General features: G+C 31.8%; 1 pseudogene across 1 annotated transcript; it reads right to left on the reverse strand.

Moving 5' to 3' along the window:
* Window positions 1-3,329: 3,329 nt before the first annotated feature.
* On the reverse strand, window positions 3,330-5,917 carry LOC143593179 (phosphatidylinositol/phosphatidylcholine transfer protein SFH2-like; annotated as a pseudogene). Its single transcript, XR_013146053.1, has 11 exons — window positions 5,775-5,917; window positions 5,658-5,686; window positions 5,392-5,475; window positions 5,268-5,321; window positions 5,108-5,185; window positions 4,943-4,996; window positions 4,524-4,583; window positions 4,338-4,433; window positions 4,147-4,248; window positions 3,990-4,070; window positions 3,330-3,903 (listed from the first exon to the last, which is right to left on the reverse strand). The product of XR_013146053.1 is annotated as a phosphatidylinositol/phosphatidylcholine transfer protein SFH2-like (transcript).
* Window positions 5,918-6,336: the final 419 nt, after the last annotated feature.

Below are 6,336 nucleotides of genomic sequence, written 5' to 3' on the forward strand. Positions count from 1 at the left end.
CCGGTACAAACAAGTTGAAGATTTTGTACAAAATTTAAGATTTCTTCAAGAATTGCATCAAAATCCAAAAAAAAACATTTGAATCTACACAAAGGCCAACAATAAAAAGAAGAATGAAGCTCGTTTTCTACTCTAAATAACAAATTTCAAAAAATGTAAAATAAGATTCAAATCCAAACAAAATTTCCAAGAATATTTAAAAAAAAGTTACTAAAACGACCAGATCTGAACTCTGTCAACATAGTACATTAAAAAAATAGAAAAAAAAATTAAAATTGACAAAATCCTAGCAGCTTTCATCCATAAATTCTTGTTCAGAACTTTGTCAATATAAAATGTCCAAATCTTAACCTTTTGTAGAGGAAAATCACTGGATCAACTGGTAAACGATCAACCGCCACTACGTGGAACTTTCCGATACACCAAGATCTTCACCGCTGCCATCACCTTACGCCGGAAACTGGTGTCGAGCGTTCACGGAAGATGCTTTTTTTGGGTTGTTGGAACATGTTATTTGTTGATAGTTTGAAGAACAAGAAGAAGGTGGTTTGATTTGTGATATGATGGTTGGAAGATTAATGTGAGAGAATTTTGAATTTTGGATGTTTTGAATCTAAAAGTGATCTGATGGTTTCTATTGCCAGTATGAAGTTTGATTAGTGACATAAAAGTATAAAATGTAAAATGTCTCTTGCTCTTTGTACCTTTTTAAAGTTTTATTTAATATGAAAATGGTACTTCTTTTAGTTATTCAATCTTAACCGTTCATTCAATCAAGATCAATGGCCAATATAGAGTTTCTAGGGTTTTCGTAACTGGTGTGGGTTTTATTTTAACCTACCCTATATATATATATATATATATATATATATATATATATATATAAACGAAAACTCTAAAATCCCATGTGTCACTCTCTGGTTACTTCCTACATTCTCTCAAGCCACCAGATTGCATTATTTGTAAATGGAGGCTTCTCATGCATTTGACCCGAATTCACGGGTAAGGGTCTCACCAGACCCATATATTCCTTAAATGGGTTATAACATCTCATTAAATTAAAAACTAATCTCCCCAAATATTTGATTTGAAAATCCTATAAAATAGGTATCTATCAAAAATTAATATATGATTTTGTTTTTTTAAAAAAGATCTTATTTATAATTAAGAAACTATTTTATAGTCTAAAAAATAAACGGGGCTTGGGTCTCACCAAACACTTAAAACCTCTCTGGTTGCTCCCTACATTCTTTCAAATCACCAGATTGCATTATTTGTAAACAGAGGCTTTTCATGCATTTGACCTGAATTCACGGGTATGGATCTCACCAAACCTAGATATTCCTTAAACGGGTTATAACCTCTCATTAAATTAAAAGTTGATCTCATCTCATCGAATATTTAATATGAAAATCCTATAAAATAGGGATACATTAAAAAAAGATATATATTATCCATAATTAAAAAAAATTATAGTAAAAAAGATAAGTGGGTCATGGATCTCAACAAACCCAAATAGCTTTTAAACCGGGTTATAACATCTCATTTATGTGTGAAACATTTTATCATCAAATGCTAAGTATATTATTAACTTTTGTACTATAAATAAAATTAAAATCCAAAAAATATATAAATATTATAAAAGAATAATGTAAAACACCCCCCGTAATACGGGGGATAAAAACTAATGTGTGTGTGTGTGTATATAGGGGGGTGGGGGGGGGGGGTTATTAAGGAATCACAAAAAAGTATAGAACTGGAATATCATGGATCAAACGAACTCTAATTAAACTCATTTTTAGCGGCATTAGAGCTGACTTGTTGTGCATTTTCAGAAACATACATTTATATTTTACAACATTATAATATATATATATATATATATGGGTGAGTTAACGTACAATAATCGCTTAACGTACATTACGTACGCGAAATATGTTCCACTAAAACGTTCAAGCAAAATTCGCAAAACTTTAAACGTTCAAGGTTAAAAATACTAATACGTTCAACAAAATTCACAACCTTTAAACGTTCAAAGGTTAAACCTTTAAACGCTCAAGTTTAAATTTTATCAAATTGATCGATCGAAGCTTCAAATTGATGATTAATTGGATCGATCTCAAGGTTAATTGATCAATTAGGTTCAACAATTTCAATTTCAAATTCAATAGCTCAATTTGTCAACTGACCTGTGAGCAACGATTGATGGTTGTGTCGGAAAAAGATGGTGGTGACGACGGTAGACGAAGGTCGCGACGGTGGATGGTGGACGGAATCGATGAACGGCGATGGTGGTCGGAATCGACGGGAGAAGAGGTTGACGGAGGCCGGCTCGCGTAATTGTGATTTTAGGGTTATTGAAGATCGATGTTCCAGGATGTCACGTACCTATTGTACGTTAAATGATTTTCGTATTTCATCCTTTACCTATATATATATATATATATATATAAGGGGCAGATTCAAGAGGGAACTCAAAAAAAGTTGGAAAGTGAGGAACTCTTAATTTACATGTAAAAAAATAATATAAAGTTCGATTTCACATGTAAAAAATTAGTATTAGCATAAAATTTTTTAGATTTTTTGTTTATAAATATATGTAGAAGACATTCCAATAAAAAAATTAATTTTGTAAAAAAAAATAATTTTTTACCGTTTTTAACTGAAAATTAAAACAAGTTTTTTTTAAAACGGTTTTTACATGTGTTTATGTGTAAAAGCCTCAAGGGGAACTCAAAAAAAAAGTGAGGAACTGAGAAACTCTTCATTTTACATGTAAAAAATATGCTAAAAAAGAATCATTTTTCATGTAAAAATCACATTTTTACATAATCTTTTTAGAGCTTTTACACATAAACATTTTAATTTTTGTTAAAAAATGGTAAAAAAAATAAACTTTTACAAATTTAATTTTTTTATTGGAATGTCTTATACATGTATTTGTAAACAAAAAGTCCAAAAAATTTTATGCTAAAACTATTTTTTTACATTTGAAATCAAGCTATATATTATTTTTTTCTGTGTAAAATGAAGTTTTCCCACTCCCGCTTTTGAGTTCCTTCCTGAACCTGACAACTATAAACAATTAAACATAAAACAGATAGTTGATAAATAAGCTAAACTGAGCCAGAAAGGCTTCAGCTTGAAAAAATTCTCATCAATAGTATTTGAAACAAATCAAACTTGAGCTTAAGATAGAATTTAGCTCTACCTGTTTTCACATTTACTGAAAAAACTGATAACATAATCTACCTAACAAATTGTTTTATCATTCAGGTAGTTACATTTTTAATATAACAAAACAAAAAAAGCACATGAATATAAAAAGAATATATATTTCAAGCATACAAGTACATGACAACAAAACGCTCCAGAAGTAAGCAATGAAGATGGTACGTTTGATACTCGTACTTCATTGTGCTTCATTGTTCAGTCTCTATATTTGACTCCTGAGGTCAAAAGGACCACTTTGCTGTCTTGTTTGTCACTAACGACAAGTTTATAAACTTATAACAGGAAGTTACAAAATATCTGATAATAATCATCACCAGCTGCTACGCATGCGTTTCGCTTGATGTCCATTTCCATATATCTTGATATCATTATTTTATCCATCAGCAAACCGATTCTGGTTCTCCACCTTATAAAGCTCAGTCTCTATAGTTTGAACAATTATACAACCTGTTAGGTCACGTTCAGAGACACTAACACGAACCGACCCTAGTTTGACAGGGGTTGCGGCTCAACACCTGCAGCTTGCTCGTTCATGTAATTATAGAGCTGCTGGTGAAACTCATGGTCCAATGAGAAACAACAATCGTCACCCGTTGAGCATCTGGAATATTTTGATGATCCAGACCCTTGTCTTCTGCAAAAATGGGGTAGAGATTCATAATCCATTATCTGCACATTTCAAACAAATACAGGCTTTGTTAAAAACATTATGCGGTTTTACACACGAAGCGTTTAATTTCATCCACTGATGTTACCTTCAACAAGTCATCTTTACCACAACCCTGAAGCACCTGAACTCTCTTTCTTGTTCTTTCTTGCAAAAGAGGTTTCACAACCTGAAAATATTCAAACTTTAAACGTGTACATCGAAAACGCGGGATCTTTAATCAATGTTAAAGAGAAATGGCAAACCTTCCAACATGCTGAAAATACATACGGCGCGTTGACAATATAATAAGTATTTGTTTTCTCTGGGTAGTTTAAGTCATCAATACTAGATATATCTGTCAACAACTGCAATGAATTGAACCAAAAACCGTAGAAGTTTTATTACAGGTTTCTTGAAATATAATAAAGATAAAAATGGAAACTTTATTCAAAACCTTGAGTTGATTGAGTTGTGAGAGTTTGAGGCCAGTCATATCCAAAACCTTGACACAGGTGGATATGTGTCTCTCAAACTCTTTTGTTGCAGACGGCTACAATAAGAATATGAGTTAGCTTTTTTGACAAGTTACTGGAGATTTATGCAGTCGAAACTTTAAATTATAATCATAATTTGAGCTTACCAATATCACATGGTCTCTGTATTCGTTTATCTGGATGTGAGATTGAACATAGTGTTGAGCCTAAAATCAGAAAAAAAGACATCAAGAAACATCATGATCAATTTCAAAAACAACAAAAAAATGCAGGGGATGAATAAACACGCGTTTTCAAAGTATTTAGCGCGATTTGAAGAATAATAATTTAATAATTAATCATCTGAATCTAGGAATCTTGGATAGATAGGTAGGCAATTCTACATTTATCTCAATGATCAGGTTTTCCTACTGTCACCTCTTACATGTGTCTTCAAAGCTGATTTTTTAACCCTAATCATGATCACTTTACCAATCACTCGTATTAAAGTTACATCCAAAAATCAAAATCTCGCGCGAATCTTTCGTATAATTACATCTAAAACCAAGTATAAACAGATGCTTACAGATGCTTTGTCATATGTGCTAAGCCCTACACCAATAGCAATAACGGGTCGCCCCTAAATAATTTTCAAGAAAACAAAGAATCATCAGTTCTGATCCAGATCACATTGGTGTCTATAAATCCAGAAAATCGCAAAAAATAAACACAAAGTAAACAAAAAGCATACATCTTTTGTGTAACCAGACAACCCTATAAGCTGCGAGTCACGGATCGATCTATAAAACTCAGAGGGAATGATCGGTTTCTGCAAACATAAGCAGAAAGTTAATAATGTTGAACTGTTGATAACATTAAAACATGTAATATCCTAAAAAAACAGAACTCACTGATAATATCTTGTCGATCTCATTTTCGATCCTCCAATTCAGACAGTCAACCAGCTGAAAAGACAAGATTCATCAGCAGAGGGATCTAATAAGTTTCGACGGAAATGAGTTTGAAGTAATTAACCATGTTATGAGCTTTGAATATGTTCCCATCTCTTGCTTTAAGAAACCGGATGGCAGTCTCGGTTGGATACCCTCGATGCAAATTCTGGAAATAAATATCACAATGTAACAATAACCCTATGATGATGAAATCAAACTAGCAGTGAGTAAAGAGAGTGAATGGGTAATTGGGTATAAGACATTTAATCAAACACCTGGTGTGCATTCAATTTATAAAAAAAGAAAATTGGGAATCAAAAGGGGATCTTGGTATAGCAAGAATGGAACCTGGAATGTGATCTTGAGTGGCTCATCAGCTGCAACAACAGATTTGAAAATAATAAAAATAATAATAAGGAAATTGACTTATTAGAGAAAGAAAGAAAGAATAAAAGAGTGAGCTACCTGATTCCATTAAAGTCTAGAATTGCTTGATCATATCCTGGGTTATGACCACCATTTTACCCAGAAAATAATCTGCTCGAATTTGGTTATAATAAATTTGATAACTTTAAAGTTTAAACCACCATCATGAGAGAGAGAGAGAGAGAGAGAGGAGAGATGGTGATGATGAAAGTGCAGACAAGTAGGTGAAGAAGCACATATACTTCTTGTGGAATTAATGGCGGAAAAAAGTTTACTTTTTAAATTTTCTTTTTCCGTTTTCTTCATTATTTAAATTGACATTTGACCATATTTTTTCCAAAAATATTCGGGTGTTTGGGTAAAAATGTTTTTTTTCTTAATTGATTCTTATAAAGTAAAAATAAATAATTTTTAAAAAACTTCAATTTGAAATTTTTGAATGAGCTTTATCAAACACATTTTGTTGTTTAACAAACAAACAAACAATTAAGCAAGTTCTAAAAACTCACCCAAACACCTCCTAAATACTCTTGCTTTTCTAGTCTACCATTTAAAGGTAATCATTGTTTTAAACAAACAACAACAAAAAAAACAATGGAAA

The sequence above is a fragment of the Bidens hawaiensis genome, unplaced genomic scaffold, assembly GCF_021521415.1.
Source record: "Bidens hawaiensis isolate Kalapana, Puna unplaced genomic scaffold, B.hawaiensis_p1.1 tig00041767_1, whole genome shotgun sequence".
Classification (NCBI taxonomy): domain Eukaryota; kingdom Viridiplantae; phylum Streptophyta; class Magnoliopsida; order Asterales; family Asteraceae; genus Bidens; species Bidens hawaiensis.